Consider the following 17,855-nt stretch of genomic DNA (forward strand, 5'->3'; position numbering starts at 1 on the left):
GCAAAAACCACAAGGTGACCCTGATTAGCTACTAATTGCTTTCATTGGTTCCAGCAGGGAAACCAGCCCAGGTGCCCAGGGCTCTGTGGTGAGGACAGGGACTTGCTGGCAGGTTTCCCTGAAGGTGGTGTGAAATTGCAAATTAGGAGCCCAGGTTTTGGTGTCCTGGTAGGGCAGGGCTGTTCCTGCAGCCTGTGCTTTGGGATCCAGGGAAGGAGCAGAGGTGAGCGCTCTGGGTTTGGTTATCACTGCTTTGTTTTGCTTTGCTTGTGGGTGAAGCTCTCAGTGCCGCTGGGCTGTCCAGAGGCAAGGTGCTAGGGGGGTTTGCAGTGCCGGGAAGGTATGGCTGAGTTCTTTCCTTGTGTTTTGTTGGGTGTCATAGAGTGTAAAACTTCTGTCCCTTAAGACAGAGATCTGCAGCTGGCACGGGCTGCCCGTCCTGCCTGGGGCTCCCTTTCCCAACACAGCGAGCATCTCAAAGCCCCTGGCTGGCTGAGGAGCTTGGTGGCACTCGAAGGGACTCCAGTGCCACAAAGTCTGCGTGACTGAGAAGCCTGCCAGGCGCTGCGAGAACACAAAATTAGGTTAGAAATCAGCTGGGGCTTGGTTTTGTCTTTGCTTTCTGATTTCCCCCCCTCCCCTTTTTTTTCTGGTTTGTTTGTCTCTGTCCAATAACCACAATGAGTAGAAAAGTTGTTTTTTTCTTTTTAAAGCAGACTCAGATTTCCATGTCATCCCTTATTTTTAGGAGTTTTGCTTAAAGGGGGAGAGGGAATCCAAAACCAGCGCAACACAAAACCAAACTGACTCCCTCCAGCTCCAGTCCTCTCGCTGTGCCCTACCTGGGAACACTTCCCAGGACACTGTTAGGTGGTGCCTGTGGCAGGTGAACCCCTGTTTGGGGGACAGGTTCCCTGGGGATGTGGGATCCCCATTTGGGCCCTGCACAACTCTGCCTGCGTATATGGACACCAACAGTCCCCAAACCTGCTCCTTTAGGGGTGATGCTACAGGCATCCCATGAGGTCTTCAGGGGTGAAGCACAGCCAAAACAAATTAAAAATGTTTCCAAAGGTGAAAAAAGCCCCAAGCTGCCCTATTATTTAAAGGAGCTGCCTCCCCCGCGTGACCTTTGGGTGCGTGCTGATGGGTACCTGCCGCAAGGATTTAGTCTGGATCCAAATCCCCTCTCCCTCTGCCTTTCTCCCCTGAAATGGGAGCTGTCATCATGCTGCTCAATCTTTTAAGTCGGCCTGAATGCTGCTTGTCTCTCTTGCTTAATAAAAGCAAAAAGTCTCTGGGAATCTGCATGAGGTCATTGCTCTGTTTTAAGGTGTGTTCTCTCCCATTGTCTTTAGTATTGGCCTGGTCTCTGCTTTATGATCCAGGTGAAGGCACGTTCCCCACGAGAGGGTTGTTGTAGTGGAAGCAGGGGAGGCAGGAAGGGCTGTAGGTCTGTGAATATATCCACTGAGGCCACCGTGGGTTCCCTCCTTGCTTCATGGGCAGGAGGAGCCCTGAGGTCGCCCCTCACCTCCTGGGCAAGAGCATTGCTGTGGGCTGGATGGTGGTGGAAAGTGGTCTCTTGCTGCTCTCCGGTAGGAAGCGCAGCTGTGAAACTGCTCGAAATACTCATCAGAAGTAATAAAAGCTCAGCTGCTAGGAAGATCATGGGGGTGGGCCAGCAGTGGCGTGTCTGAGAGCATTGGGTTGCTGTGATGCAAGCCGTGCATCTCAGGTGGGGTAAGCCCTCTGCCAGGGATGAAATAAACTCTTGCAGCTGGGATCTCTACCTGCTGAGCTGGTCTGGTCATTTTTGGCCTCAGACCACAGCCCATTTGATGTCTTTAAACAAATCAATCAAAGGGCAGCGGTGAGGAAGAAAACACAAACAGGAAGGGCAGGATGGAAGAGCAGGTTTCAGAGCAAGCTGATGCCATAAGGGGGGATAAATCCCTGGAGGGTGTGTGAAAGGGATGGCTCCAGTACTGACGTGGTCAGAATTTGGGTGGAAATGAGGATAGGGGGAGCTGTCTGGCTCTGGACAATACCTGGCGACTTGCGGAGAGGAAGAGCAATGTGGCTGATGAGAGGTGACCTGGGCAGGTCACTCAGAAAATCTTGTTTTCTGGCCCAGGGAGGACAGGGCAGCCTTGGCCTGATGTTATCAGGGGCTGTGTGCCAGGGAGGAGGCAGCGATGTGGGTGGGAGTCTCTGGGACAGTGTCCTGAGGAGTGGTGATGTCTGTCAGGAAAGGAGATTTCAGCAAAATCTTTTTTTTTTTTTTTTTTTTTTTTTTTAATTTTAAGAAAAAAATCATTATTTTTTTATCTGTATATGCTCACCTGGCTGGGTGAGCAGAAAGCTCCAAACCTTGCTATGCGGTGAGGCGGTCCCAAAGCCCACGAGATCCCAAATCATGCATCTCTGTAGGACTTTGGCATCCAGCTCCTGCTGGTTGAGCTGAAGTGACTTTCCCAAGGGCATCCAGGTTTCCTGGGGCATAAAAGAGAGGCAACCCCAAATATCTCAGTTAACCTTAAACTCCCATAGCACCCCATCTCTTCCTTAGCCTACTTAACAGGCAACAGCTCAGGGTACCTGTTAGTGCAAAGCCTGCTCATCAACATGTTTGTATTGGTTTAACACCGAAGTTGGTGTATTTCTGGGGTAATCACAAAAACGCATTGGTTTCTTGTTTCTCTCAATGACATTCTGATTTTAAGATGGCGATGTCGTGACTAGAAGGGACCTGCTGAATAAACAGCCATCGCTTCTCTTTGTGAAGAGATTGTTTTGTTGTGCTTGCAGAAAGGACTTCTGCTGCCATGTGTTGTCTCTTAAAAGCAAAAGGAATAATAAGCAACAAAAGAGTCTTTAGATATGGTGCCTATTTGGAAGGAAAAATCAGGTTTGCTATCGTGTGCGTCGTTCAATTTACTTTATATTAATTTGATCTTTTCTTTTCAGCGCGACCTGATTAGTTCCATATGTTTTTCCCCATGGTTTGGCCAGTAAAACTGCTTGTCTGAGTCATCAACTAGATAAATAATTGGCAGCTCCAAGGGCCCATCTCCTAAATCATTCCGCAGCCGCTTGTGGCCCGAACAGATCCCGGTTGCTTATGCATTTGAGTCAGCTGTAAAGTCTAATCTGGGCTTTCACTGGCCCCAGGGGACCAACAAACCGCCGATTACGGAGCCTCACGTCGGCTTGTCTTGGCACGGCCGCTGGAAGAACGCAGCGAGCCGCTGGGGACCGCGCGGTCGGGGCTGGTATTTATGGTCGGGGCCGAGGAGCCGTCCCAAAACGGGCACCCCGGGGTGCACACCTGGCAGCCCTGTGGTTTCTCTGCGGGGACCTGGCACGGGGCCTGGGCTTCCCCGGGGCTGAGCTGCTCCATGGGGACCCTGTGCTGGCATCTGCCCTTGAAGGGGCCCGTCTAGCCTCAGGCTGTACTGGCATCTTTCTCTTCTCCAAATGTAGCTCGGTCCCAGGTGCAGCTGGTTGAAAGGCAGCCCCCAGCTGTGTGGCAGGGATCAAGAAGCACAGCTACGTGGGCTGCATGAATATGGCCCCGTGTGGCCTCTGCCTCGCCACAGCTCAGCCCTGTGCCAGCAGCAATAAGGTGGGCACGGGCTTGTTCCTTCACCCATGCTCCTCTTCTGGGAGACTCAAGTCCCTCTACTCATTCCCTCTGCTTAAATAAGAGAAACGCTGGACATCAGCTCTCCTGTCCCAGCTAGTTATTTCTGGCTTGGTTTATTTTATTTTATTTTTTTTAAGGGTGCCATGTGGGTTTTGCTGAAATCAGATCCAAGCAGTAACCCCGCCATGGTGGGAGAAGTCGTGCTGCTGTCCTGAGATTGCAAAGGGAGCTGAACTGGATGCTCCCTTCCCTGGACGTGGGGTTTGGAGGGTATGACTACAGCTTAAAATACAAGGAGGTGCCAAAAGCAGGATGAGAGATAGCTCGGCAGCGATCTCTGAGCTTGAGGAAAAAGAGTGTAAATCTGGAACAGGCCCACGGTGTTCAGAGCTGGCTCCAGGCATCTCAGCAGGGGAGGCACGGCTTCTGCTGGGTTGGAAAAGTAAAGTGTGCCTCTTGTGAGATGTCCTGGCCCCTTGGCTTGTGTTAGGTGTGTTTGGGGTAAGCCTGGTGCCTCAGAGAGATGTCCCTGAGCCCCACGGCACGTGGTGGACATGGGGAGGAGGCAGAGCCCTCCTGCCCTTCGGGTGGCATTGAGGAGTTAGGTAAGTGAAGTTAAAGGAGAATGAAGGGATTGCACTGGGCTAGGATAAAGGTCACGTTAAATTACTGCAGTGTGTGACAGTGGTGCCCAGCAGGGCTGAAATGAGCTTCAGGGAGCTGAAGCCGAGCAATCGGTGTGTTATTATGTGCACATCTCTGCCACAACACAAGCCAATGTGGCTCCTGCCATGGCAGTGCCGGGCTGGGCCTCTGAGGCCTGCTCAGGTCCTCCTTTGGTGCCTGCATTGGGCTTTTTGGGGCTCCCAGGAGCTCAGCAGCCTCTCTGTGCAAGGAGAAGGGCGCTGGGCAACCCCACTGGTGAATGGGGCCAACAGGAGAGTGTTTCCCAAGGAAATGGTTAACTCCGCTGAGCAGCCCGTGCACAGATGGACACTCTCTTCTTGCCTAACCTTCCTCTTGTAACTTCTTCCTTCTCTCTGTCCTCTTGAACATTTTGATGTGGATCTAGATTAGGGTTTTGCAAAAACAACAGCTCTCTTCCATGGCTGCCCAGTACCTTCTCCTCCTCTTCCAGCCCAGGAAGGACCAGCACTGGCTCCTGACCTCCCTGTGGTGTCCCTCTGCCCCCAGCACAGACCTGCTGGGGGAGAGGGGTGAGAAGAAGCAGAGGGCTGGAAGAAGCATTTGGTTAGTCAGTGCGACTGGCCAAGTTGAATTATATGTTAAAGTTTGACAGTTGTTGATGTGTTGAGCATTTTGTACCATAACAGGATTTTAGGAGTCCCAATGCAGATTTTCTATAATTTGTTTGCTGTGATTTGAGCGTTTTCCTTGAAGAAAGAAAATTCGCCATGCAATTTACTGCATGCATGTAAATTTTTTTTTAATGTGAAGTGGAAGCAAGCATCTGAAATCATTCTTCTCCTTCTGACAGCAACATCTGTAAAACCTTAAGGCTGGGAGGAGGCAGGAACCAAGAGATTTATAACCCCCCGCTGAAATATTGGAACGACCTTATTTCCCGGCAATTAGCTTTGCTCAAAACATTTTTGTTTCCTATTAGAAGCAATCTACTAACATTTATATTGATGTGTTTAATAGTTGTTGGCCATCTCTGAATTCCAGCAGGCAAGGCAGAAGGGGAGGGGAGGAACACGCTCTCTAAACTGTGAGCACATTTGTGTTGCATTGTGTGTTGCGTTTGTTGATAGTGGTGAAAACATCCATCACGCTATGCTCTGGGATGGGGATGACATCTTTTGGGAAAGGGAAGGGAATTGGTCCTTGGCCAAAGCTTCCCTACCGCTGCAGTGCATCAGGATGAGCTCCAGCGCCTTTGCTGGAGAGGGGATCTTGGTTCAGCCGAAACTCACCAAGAGTGGAGAAGTGAGGAGAGGCGAGGAAGGAGCCGCCCCTACACGTAAGATGCTGTTGGAATGAGTAAGGGCACTGATGGACAAGCTGGGATGAGGCAGTGGGAGAGGATACCATTGCCAAGCCCAGGGGCACAGAGACAGGCATGTGTCCAACTCAGCTCCTGCATCCCAGTGCCTGGCAGACCTCAAGAACAGTTTAACCCTAAAATTAGGATGAAAAGCAGGTGGCTGGGAGGGCCGCTCCTGTCCTGCAGCGGATGTGACCATCTCCAGCAGAGCAGGGAGCTGGTGACAGCAGCTCCCGAGGCCTCTCTGGGGCAGTCTGGGAGAGAGAATTTCTCACAGCCTTCAATGAGAAGTGATTTTTAGTTAGATGAGGGGGGATCTTGAGAGCATGATGTCATGGGATGAAACTGAGAATCGTATTTTAGGCTGTGTTGCAATGAGGAAAGTCTAATGTCTGAATGCATTCATAGCCTGGGAGCGAATGCTGTGACAGTATTGTCTTCTAGGAGCCGGAAAAAGAAATGCCTGCTTGCTCCTTGGCTTTGAGCTCAGGCAGATAAATGTATCAAGATAGAGTCGTGAATGGATCTTAAAAAAGATTAATGGTTTAATTATTGAAAAAACACTGTTTTAGGAATGTTGAAACAAAGTGAATTTTGAAATATTGAGGATGTTTAAGGACAGTTACTATTTCTTTTTTGAAACGATTTATTTGCTTTGAATTTTATTTTTTATTTTTCTTTGGGGGGGGCAGTGACTTGAGATATTATTAACTGGCTGTGGAATGTTCCTGTGATGGGCAGCATGGAGGAGGAGCTTTCTGGGGAAACGCTGTAGCCTTGCCTATGAGGGATTGTCATCCTTAGTATTCAGTGGGATTTTGTTGTCTGCTTGCTTTCTGGAGGTTTCTTGGTTTCTTTCACCAGGAGATACCACTTGGGAAGTTTGCTCCAGGACAAACAGCCGATGGTGTCGACTCAGTTTAGTTTTAAGTACAATGACAATTCACTTGCTTCGTCTGAAAAAAGCCATTCCTGGCCCAGCTGCTTACAGCTATGCCACAATTTGCCGTCCCCTATGCTGTGCAGTTGTGACTGTTTTATCAGGCTGTGTGGTTAGCTGAATAACCACATGGTCCAGGTTAAAAACTGATCCCTTCTGGAGCTGCAGCAGTGAACACGGAGCTGCAGGCATCAAGGATGGCCGTTTCTTAATCTGGTTTGACTTGAGAGCCATAGCTTTGCGCAGTCACACCTGAATATTCAGCCACTTGGATGATTTCTCCCCAGAAATCACTCGGTGGCTGAAATGCTTTCCCCAGTTGTGCGCACGCTGTGTTGAAATAGCCACTTAGGACCAAACCTACACCTGCAGGTGTAGAGGCTGTTTTGACAACCTTGGAGCAAAGATGCCTCAAAGAGGCAGTGGTTACCTGCCTCTAGTGCCATGAGCTGGGTCCTCTGTGTGGCTTGGGGCACCTCTGCTGAGGTTGCTTGGGGCTGGACGTTGATAAATGTCTTTGAGATGCAGCAGCAAAGTCCTCCTTGTCCATTTGTGTCCGTAGATGGCCAGAGCACAACAAGGTGAACTGAACAGCAGGCAGAGGATGGGGACACCATGCCTCCCCGAGCACACGGGGATGTTAGGTATGGAGAAGATCACATCTCCACTACTCTCTGCTGCACTGCCTGCCGTGGAGGGAGGGTGCTGCTGTCAGTCAGCAGCCTGCCTCGCTGCAGGCATTCCTGGCACAAGTCTCTTCAGGTTCGCCTCTTTGTGTGTAGTCAAATAATTCCCCCTCCAAGGAGCTCATTTGTCTTTCTTTTTCTTTCCAAGAGGCCAGGGCAGCTCCTGCTCCCCATCCTTCCCTCCTGAGAGAGGCTGAAACCCCCCTGCTCTTAGCTGTGGCCACTGCTGTGTGGGCCCAGCATAAGGTGACATGGGAGATGGATTCTCTTGCATATTCACCTTCACTTATATATATTTTTTGTGTCTGTAAAGCAGTGCTTAGATGGATCCAGAGACTTTCTCATATCACATTTCCATGGGTCTGGGTTGACACTGCCTGGTGCCACCAGCTCCTAGGAAGTCCCAGGGCACAGCAGCTGGTCATACAGCGGGCAACCTGCCCTGCTCCCCTGGCTGAGATGCAAGGGGCTGCTAGGAGTTGCCAAAACCCCTTAGGAGAGATGAACAAACAGGGAGAGGAGGAGGGCTGCTGAAGAACAATGACGGTTCCACCCCAAAAGGGATAAACTGGCCATGAACTGACCTGTGCAGCGGATTATTCTGGTGGAGGTACCATAAATGTGTGTTTTGACTGAGGGATGCTGCTTTTGGGGTTCTTTTGTGCCAGGAACGCGGTGTGTGGGACCCACCGAAGGGGTTCTCTCCACCCCCCAACTGCAGGTGGGCGCAGTGCATGGAATTAGCCGGGGATGTGTGTGTGCACGTGTTTATTTTCTTATTGCTTTTGAAAGAGCAGTGTTGTGGTGGCTGACATCTAATCCTAAATTTGGGATACCTGACATTGTAAGGAGAAAACAAACCTTCCTGCACTTAAAATGAGTGGCAGGGCGGGTCTGGCCCCAGTGCCTTTCAGAACTCCTTTGACCTTGCGAGCAGACCCCCTGGGCTGACTGACAGCCTTTTACGGCCGCATTAGAGCTGAGCTGACCTTGTTTATCTGGGGATTCACCTGGGAGACAGCAGACATGTCCAGGGATATTAAGTCTCGAGCTGAAAATGTTTGCTCAGGTATTAGGGCTAGAGTTAATTTAGACTGAATGCCTCCTCGGTGGCACCAGCCGCTGCTCCGCGGGACAAGGCGCCCCCCGGCCGATGACAGTTGTTTTAGGCTTGCTTTAGACATCAGGCTCCCGAGGGTAGGGCTAAAGGGGAGCCATGTGGAGTCTTTCAGCTCACTCTGAGTTTCCTTTGTTTAATATCTCTTGGGTTTTTGGTGAAAAAACGAACCCAGGTGAAAGGGGCACATTGGGTCCCCTTGGATGTCCTCCAGGGAAGGAAGCCGTCCCAGCAGATTGATTTCATCTGCCCCGCAGCCTCCAGTGCTGCTCTGTGCAGGCCAGCAGCATCCTTGGGCTGCAGTGGAGATGATCCTGGATGTGGGAAGAGCATGATTTTCTTTCTTTGGGCTGGTTGACTACTAACACTCAATGTGCATGGGTAGTTGAAGCTGCATCCCATCTCTGGGGAGGAACGAGTGTTGCTTCTCTCCATGTCCCTGCTCTTCCCCATGTTTTCCTCAGCTGCTATTTGGGCTGAATCCATGCCACTGCTCACCCTGTGCTGGTGACAGTCCAGGTGTCCTGGCATTCCCATAAACCCATGTAGGCCAGAATGAACCCTTTTATTCCATATTGCTGGCATGCTGGAGCTGTGCTGGTTTATCCAGGAGCCGTCACTCCCCCTTGGTTCATCCAGCGCTGCTGGAGCTGTGAGCAGGAGCTGGAGCACAGCAGACCTGACACATGGGCTACAGGGAGCTGTGAGGCTGGGAAACACTTTCCTTGTGCTGTGGGGATCCCCTGGGGGGATCTGAGGTGCTCAGCATGGTGTGAGCACCGCTGTCTGTCTGTCCGGAGCTGGCCCAGGCTCGGCAGTGAGCCCAGTGTGGAGCCCTTTGGCAGCGCGGCCGCTGCAGCCTCCCTGCACCAGGGGGCTGGGCTCGTACTGCTGAGCTATTTATTTAAGAAAAAAAATATTATCATTTCAGGCGTCGGCGGAGTGGGCTGTATCACCATTGTATCAACGATGTGGTTTTAAGGCGCTTTCCTCCGCTTAAACGCTATTTGCCTTCTCCTTCAGGCAATTGAATTTAAGAAAACTCTGGTCGCCCAGATCTGGTTGGGCGGATTCCTCCCCCTGAGCGCAATTCCCAGCAGGGATCAGCTCTGCAGAAACTCTGGGAGCTGTCACTTCGGTGCACCAGGCTGAATGGATTACCCAGCCCTGCATCATCTGCTCTTTTATCTGCCCCAAAGCGGTGGGAAGCCAGGAGTAACCCCCCGGGGTCCCTGCGAGCAGCGGTTTCTGGAGCCCGGGGTCAGGTGGCTGTTATTGTAGCTAAAGGTGTTTAACCCCAATTGATTTTGACAAGCCCTATTAGCAGATCCCCCAATTACTTATCGGGTTTTCAGAGGAACGCTGTCGATTTAAGGCTTGATGTGCTAACCCTGGCGCTGCTGACAGGACGTGGCAGGTACCAAACCCGCCTCGATGGATGGAAAAATAAAAAATAAATAAATCCCCATCGATCTTCAGGGCCAAATTCTGACCCTTCCCTGGGGCTGGGAGCTCTTGAGGGTGGCGGAGCCAGATTGCATGCTGAGAAGTGAGACAGGTGAAGTGCCCTGCCCTGCAAAGCATCGAGCATCCTTTGGGCAGCTGGGGTTGGGCACAGCCGCTGGGTGACTTGTTGCCAGACACAGCAGCAAAAGAAAAAAGAGATTAGTGGCTATTTTGGCTCTCTCAAACCCCATGTTTATCACCAACGTGGTTGAATTCACAGCCCCAAAGCACTGCAGGCTGGGGCCCTGGCTGGGCAGGCAGAGGAGCTGCCCAGAGCCTTCTGCCGGTGAGAAACGCCCAGCACTGAGCTCGAGGCTCAGCTCCCAAGGACGGTTGAGATCATTTGGAAGTGACTGGGAGTTATGTGACTAAGTAATCTGGGAGGATCTGGGCATAGCACCACTGGCAAATTTCTTATGGCATCGGGAGCTGTTGGCTCCGGGCTTCACCACCCAGTCCAGCGAGTGACTCGTGAGTCCTCCGAGGTGTTTGGTAACAAACACCTTGTAAAATGCATAAAAACTTGAATTGCAGCATTCACGGGTAATGTGCCAGGCCAAGGGATCACTGCTGGTAGTTTGTTTTTTGCCTGTTGTTTGCAAGACCAATGAACTTTAGGGTTTTGCAGAGACAAAAGTGTTGAATACACCGTTTACAGCCAGCTCCCTCATCCTTCAGTGAGTGGGCAGGTTTACAAGGCACTTCTTCAAAAGAGAAGAGGCCCTCATTAAGCAGCAGTATGTTTGTTGTTTCTTGATCATTTGACAGCAATTCATAATCTATTTCTTGTTTTCTGTTATAGATATATTTGTATTACGGTGTTCATAACTTTCATACTGAAAACTGCCCGTATTCTTCCAAATAAAGAATGGCATTTATATGGAAAATATTTCTTCCAGATGATTACTTTCAAAACAGCCAGTTCCTTGCCCTGTTTGAGGTTATGTAAGCTTTTTTATTTGTTTGTTTTATTGCAGGAGTTTTTGCTCAAGCCTCCAGAAATTTGGGCAACGGAGGCAGCTGCCATTGGTGTTGGAAATGCCCGGTGGAGATTTTGGCAACTGATGTCCTGAGTAATCCTGGCCAAGTCATCTAAAGGTAAGGAACCCCTCCTTGCTGATTTCTGGGGGTTATTGGTCATCTGCAGAGGTGGCTCTGGTCCCTCTGTCTACCTGTGTGGTGAGAGCAACAGTGGATCCATGCCTATGTAGGTGTGGAGCTGGTTGGCTTCGAGCAGGGGACATCTCCTGCTCCATCTGTAGTGTTTGGCAGCATCCCGTGGGCTTTCTGGGCTCTCAGGCCTTGAAGTGACCTGCAAAGCTCCGTTTTGGGTGTTCTTTCTTCTCTTGTCTGGAGCTGCATCGTTTAGGAAAGTGCTGATGTCGATGTGAAAAGTCCTGGTGATGGCTGGGCTGGGTCACGGGGCAGGAACAAATCACTTTCCCACTAGGGAAAGGTCATCTGTGAAATTTTATGGACAGTTCCCCTGTTCTCCAAATACCCTCTCCCTCTGGCCTTTTTTTTTTAATAATTTTTTTTTCCATGTGTAATTGCGTGTCAGACCAAGTGCACTCAGAATGTGAGCAGGGTCTGATACAAGGAGGGTGAAATGAGATAATCCATGTTTTCATCATCCATAGGCCTCTCTTTTCACAGCCCGTGGGCCGTACTTTATTAGGCTGAGCAGCTCTGGGCCTGCAAGAAAGAGGAGGACTTTCTCATCCCGATGAGAATGGGGCAGTGAATGGATTCCAAGTGTTTACTCAGCATTTGTCTCGTGCTTTATCAAAGGCATGAGGAGGAGGTGCCGACAGACCTTTTGTCCCGCTGATGTGTTATGACAATGTTCCATGAATATGCAGAATGGCAGAAGGGATTAGAGCCAGTACAATTCCCCTCCGGCGCTGCTTTTTTTTTTTTTTTTTTTTTTTTTTTTTTTTCTTTTTCCTTTTTTTATTTTTGCCTGGGATGTTCAGGGGTTTAAGGGTGACCTGCTTGCAGTCAGGGCACTAAACATCAGATTTCCCTGCAGATAGGGGTGTAAAAATCCCACACTTGTCCAAAGCTGTTAGCATCTGGCTCGAAGGTTGGGCTGCCGTGGTCACTGGCTGCTCTTTATGAAGCTTGGGCTGGCAGGAGCTGCCTGGCTGAGAGCTTTGTGTTTCAGGAGACAGGGGGATATTGGGGCGTAATTAAAACCTGAGTTGATCAGTGACACGTGAAACCCAGGCCGATGGTGATGTGGCTGCTGCTTTTCTCTTGGTGTGGGCTGGCAGCAGTGCCTTGCCATGCTCTGCTGCTGCTTCCCCAAGTCCTGGTCCAGGCTGCCAGGCCAAAGGATAACTGCTGGTAGGTTTTTGCCTGTTGTTTCCAAGAATTTGGGTGTTGTTCAGTGGTGCTGGCATCAGGCAGTGATGCTCTCCATGCTCTGAGCGCTTTGATTTGTCTGTATGGGTTAATAAGTTAATGTACCTGTGAGGCAGGTGGTGGACATTATCTCCCTTTTCAATATGATGCTGCAGCAGGTAGGAGGGAGCAGGCACGGTGCTGGAGCCCTGGGCATAAAACCAAGCTTTCCTCTTGTGTTTCTAATCCTTCTTCTCCAAGTGATGCTGCTAAGTGATGGCCAGCAGCCGTGAACCCGTCCTGGTTGTGGTGTGTTTCTCCTGTGTAGCTGAGTGAAGGTCTTCCACCTGAAAAATCATCTTCCACTGGTTTCCTAAATCTTGTGTCTCTTTCCCATCCTGTTCCCCAAGTGGTTTGAGGGGGAGCTCCCTGGATATATGAGGTTAATGGTGACTTTGTGTCTGGGTCTTATCCTGGGTGTCGCTGTGGTTGCTGTATGTGGGGCTGCCAAGCTGGTAACTGGAGAGCACGGAGGGGAAAAACAGCAGGGAAGGAGGCAGAGCCTCCCTGAAGTCCTGGCACCATCCATGGGGAGGTGGTGCCCACAGCCACAGCACGCGTCGCTGCTTGCTGGCATCCCTCTCCAGCCACTTGGGAACGCAGGCAGTAAGTAACCTAATGAATTTTGACGCAATTAGCCCAATGTCAGCTCTCGGCTGGTGGCCCCTGAGAGCCCTTGGCGATGGCTCCGGCGTCTGCTGTGCCCACTGCCTGCCCTTGCTGCCTCCGAGGGGTCCGGGCAGCACTGGGCCGTGTTCCTGGCAAACCCAGACCCCAAACTCCTTGGGCTGGTTGCTCAGGCAGCCAAATTCTTGAGGCTGGCTTGAAAAGGAGCCGGGAGCTTTTGCCATCTGTCTGCTTTCAGCACCGTCAGCAGTGCGAGCTCTGCCTTTGCCCTCTGGGCTGCGCGCGGAGGATCGCAGTGCTCACCCGTAAGGGAAGAACAATGAAGTGTGAACAAATCCTTCCCCCTCGGAGAAACCTGTGATGAAAACACGATTGGCAGCCCTGGGAAGGAGGCCTCGGAACTGGTCTGGGTGCCAACCCTGCGTGGGCCAAGGGGATTTCCTGACGCCAGCTGGGCAAAGCAGTGACCTGAGTCAGAGCGCATGGGATGAGGGCTGGGAGCAGGAAAAGCAGGTTGGAGAAAAGCATGTGTGAAGGCAGAAAGCCACCAGAAAGAGGGGTGAGCTTGGAGCTCCAGCAAAGAGGCCAAGGCTGCCTGGCATTGCCTGTTTCCCACCCAAGCAGAAGCAATTCAGCAAAGCCCACAGCTTGGTGAGCTGGGATGCAGCTGTATCCACCACAGCCCCATCACCCAGCAGGACAGGGCCGGGGCAGGAGCAAAAGCAGCGTGGTGTGGGCCTCCTGAGCAGCTACCCCAGAGCTAGAGGCACTCGGTGCTGACAGAAGCAGCCCAGATCTGGGTGCTGGTGCCAGCTGCCCACCTGCATCCGATGCCGCTGTGGTACGGAGATTCCCATCTCAGCTGGAGGACCCCGCTGCCCACAGGTGCTTTGGAAGTGGTAGGTGGGAAGGAGCTGATTGAATCCTTGTGAGCCACCCAAATAAAAAGGTTTCTAGGTTGCTTCTGCCCGCCCCAGGTGGCACAGGGCAGGGCTAGCTTTGGCAAGGAACATTGTGTGATAACGCTCTGATTCATGCCTGTCCAGTCTGATCTGAGTCTGAATCATCTCTCTTCCCTTATCCTGAGGAAATTACGTGATGAACATGGGCCTGTTGTGGCTGGAGGTCCTCTTCTTTCACCATATGCACTTTGAAGTCACTGCATGCAATTTTAGTCACTGGACACCAGTGGAGTCAGAGATCCGAGGTCTCTACAACCTAAGCCGTGTTGTCTCCCCTCCAGCCAGCCTTTTTCTTCACCAGCACAGACATGTGCTGAGATGTCCCCATTTGGGACAGGAGGGCTGGGAAGAGACATTGGGGAACACAAGGGCAGGTGCCTTGCTCCTGGACTTGCTTCTTCTCTTGCCAGGCTTTAGGATGCCCAGCAGAGTGCTTGGCTGCCAGCCTTTGGCTCCCCAATAGCTCTATGGACCTTGAAGGCTCTTCTCCAGGCAAGCATATGGGGCTGGTTGGAGGATCTCTGCTCTTCTTCCCCCCAGATCATCATCGACACAAGGCCTCAGCTCTGCACCCTTGCTGGGACATGCTCCCAGCTCCGTCCCCAATGTCCTACCCAGCTTCCAGCCACCAGCTCCTGGGCACCCTGCACCTCCAGCTGAGATCCCTCCTCCTGCACTACCAGGAGGGGACTGACAGAGGTGCCTGGCCCAGCCAGGAGGGATTAAAGGGCTTTTGTTTCACAAGCATTTTAAGCAGTGTGAAAGAAGCCAACCTGCCAGGCTGGCTGCAGGCAGATCGCATCGGAGGTATAAGACAGGGAAATTTTCCACGGCAGAGATGTGCTCCTGGCCTAAGGGGAGGGAAAAGGCTATTGTGTTTGGAGTGAATGGAATCGCTCCTGGCAGGAGCATTAAACAGAGGAAGAAGAATTGGCAGTGAGCTAGCGAGGTGGGATTTTACCTGTCTGCCTGGGCTTGCAGCTAATCAGTCCAGCAGTTACAGGAGGGTAAAGGAAGGATGAGGGAAAAGGAAACTTTTGCAGTGAAATCCTTGCCTGGGAGCCCTGATGTGCAGCGTTTGGGCATCAGTCCCTTGATTTGACTGAAAAATGCAGGCCTCGGTGGGTTTGGGAGGGGATGCAGACGGTCTGTGCAGCAAATTTATCTATTGCATTGCAGCCAGTGAGTGCTGGGGCAGCAGGGCTCCCTGGTGTGGGGTCAGGGAGGGGGAAATAGTGGGGCAGTGCAAGAAACCTGCTCCTCCTTCGGTGCCTGTGGCTGGGCTCTGTGTTCTGCCTGCTCCGCTCCTGTTCTCACCTTCCTCTGATGGGTTTGCAGAGGCTTTCAGCAGACCTGGTGGGCCAGGTTCTCCCACGGACCTGCTGCTTGTTTACATGGCAAAAACACTACGGTTCTGTGTGAGCCTCATGAAACAGCCCTGCAGGGCGCTGAGCTTTAATTGCCTACCTCGCATCCCCCAGAGAAACCCGGATGGTGCGCACCTGGGTTCTGCTGGGAAGGGATGGCTGTTAAGGAGGTGGTTGGAAAGTTGGAGACCAAGGCTCCTTGTAAAGATCTGCTCTCGCAGGGGTTGTCCTCAGGAATTTGTGTCACGGTTTGTTCCACCGCCTCTTTTGACTAAGGGCAATGGGAAGGGCAGCAGAGCCAGCAGGGAGAGGCACAGCTCAGCCTGGCCCTCCTGCCTGCCCTCTTCTTTGGCTTGGGTTTTGGCCATGAGACATGGAGCTGGGGCATTTTCCTTTTTCCAGGAAAAAGGAAAATTAAATATTGATTATCACAAATGTTGGTATTTGTCTTTGAATGAACAAACCATAAACACACCAAAGTTTTTAGAAGCCAAAGCTCTAAAACTCCAAACCATGCTTTGTCCCAGTCATGGTTTTCAAAGTCTTTTGGAATCTTTTACATTTTCCCTCAAGTTTAAACAGATACTTCTGTTAAGAGTACTATTTTTTTTGTAAACAGGAAACAGGAGAAAAGCATTTTATTTTTCTTTCTTCCCCTTTATTTCCATAGGAATGAAAGAAAACTTCACTTTTTATTTGAAATTTAATTCTGAGCAGAAAATCTTAAATAGTTGAAGTGGAAAAAAACTTCACCACGAGGGTGAAGAAGGGTTTACAAGTTCCATTCTTTAGAAGTTTTTCCCCAGTTTGGTAAAAGCTTTGCCTGTACCATACCCATCCTGTTAGTGAGCAAATGATTTGCCTGGGTGTTGCTGCGCCATTACCTACAAATACCCTGGTGGCTGAGTTAGTCCACGAGAAGTGCTCGTTCGCTGTAGTCACCTCCTTCTGTGTCTGGGAGAAGTGCACAGCCGGTGCTTGTGTGGCTTCCAGCACAGGACATCCACGTGCGTGTGGTTGGTGGTAGCTGATGGGGGTATTTTGGGGCAGGTTTGAGCCCCATTGGGAGGCCACGTATCATTGGGGCATAGCTCAGAGACTGGAAGATGTGTTGGGCTGCTCACCTGCTCCGTGGGCTGCTGCTGGGTGGGGTCCTCTCATCCCTTCCCCAGGGTCCCGTTACGGTGCCAAGGACAGAGCAGGCAGCAGATGCTGGCAAAGCTTGCACATGCTTAGCAAACCTGACTTACTCCTTTTGCATTGCCTTGTTTTAAAGAGAGAGACAGGTCTCGCTTGTGGTAGCTGTTTTTTATTACAGCCTTACAGCTTTTTATGAAATGTCTAGGGCAAAAAGAGCACGTGGAGTGAGGAAGCATAGGTGGGAATTTGTCTGTCTGTGTTGGCTTTCCTCTTTCAGCAATAGGGCTCGGTCTGGTTCCTGCCCACCTCTGTCCTGCTCTGTCCATCTGTCAGACCTACTCCACCACCCAGCTCCTACCCCTGCGAGGCTGGGAGCTGTCTGAACGCTGCCAACAGCTTCCAAGTAACTGCTCACCGCCTGGAGCCTCGGCCAGCCCCGAGCACGAGACAGGGCCAGGGCTTCTCTTAGGGTGTCCAGCATTACACAGGAGCAGGGCCTCAGACCAGGGTGAGCCTTCATCTCCTGCTGTGCAGATGAGACCTCTTTTCCTTTATGTCATCTCAGGTAGCTCCAGACCCAGACAGTTTGGGTTTTTCATTTCCCATTATTTTTCTGATGTTTAGACCACCTAAAAAAAAAATAAAATAATAATAATTGCTTGTGAGACTAACCGAGAAAAGCTGTTCCTTCTTTACACCCTTAACTTTTTCCTTTCCAAACTGCTTCTCACTAAATCAATCTACACAAAAATCTTTGTGTCTGCATTAAAGAAAAAAATCATGCCTGCAAAGCTGAAGGTTTCCATCCCCCTCCAGCCCCCGGGGGTAATTTTCTTTGTTCTTCACGGAATGGTTTTAATGACTCCCTTAGCCTTCGTGGGCTTCTCACCTTCTCTGGTGCCTGGGCAAGTCAGATCCTCAGCCTGTGCGTCACGAAGTGTCCGACACTCAGATACACACTCAACTTTACTGCTCCAGAAGTGTGCATTTAGAGTATTTGTCCTTTTCTCCCTCTTCTCCCAAGGGAATTAAGGATCCCTGCCATGCTCTTGCTTTGCTTCCCTCGCTGAAGAGCTGCCTTCAACCTAAGTAAAACCAAACTCTGGAGAAAGGCACCATTCTGTCCCCTGAATCCTCCCATTGCCCCTATTCTTGCCCACATTTGGCAGAAGGGAAACTGAGGCAGCTTACCCCAGCACGCCCAGTGGCTGACCAGGACTGGACCCAGCACAGCTCTGCCAGAGCCCACGCTGCCCTGCCTGAGCCCTGGGGAGGGCAGAAGATGAACCAGGAACATCTGCGGAGAAAATAAGAACAAAAGCAGACGCAGGCACAAGTGAGGGAACAAGTGACAGTGGGAAATAAACCGGGCAATGAATTCTTGCTTGAACTGTAAAATAAAACCACTAGGAGATGCTTAAGGAAGATGGGATGGAGAATCTTATTT

At 51.0% G+C, this 17,855-nt stretch overlaps 2 long non-coding RNA genes across 2 annotated transcripts; one reads left to right on the forward strand and one right to left on the reverse strand.

The window, feature by feature from the left end:
* The first annotated feature begins 54 nt into the window (after nt 1–54).
* Nucleotides 55–17,833, forward strand: LOC311441059. The gene is made up of 3 exons (XR_014695775.1): nt 55–223; nt 10,884–11,004; nt 17,433–17,833. It is a non-coding gene; the product is annotated as an uncharacterized lncRNA (long non-coding RNA).
* LOC311441060 lies at nt 15,942–17,712 on the reverse strand. Its single transcript, XR_014695776.1, has 3 exons — nt 17,600–17,712; nt 17,298–17,493; nt 15,942–17,037 (listed from the first exon to the last, which is right to left on the reverse strand). It is a non-coding gene; the product is annotated as an uncharacterized lncRNA (long non-coding RNA).
* Nucleotides 17,834–17,855: the final 22 nt, after the last annotated feature.

This window comes from Aythya ferina (assembly GCF_964211825.1).
Source record: "Aythya ferina genome assembly, chromosome: 8".
Taxonomy (NCBI): domain Eukaryota; kingdom Metazoa; phylum Chordata; class Aves; order Anseriformes; family Anatidae; genus Aythya; species Aythya ferina.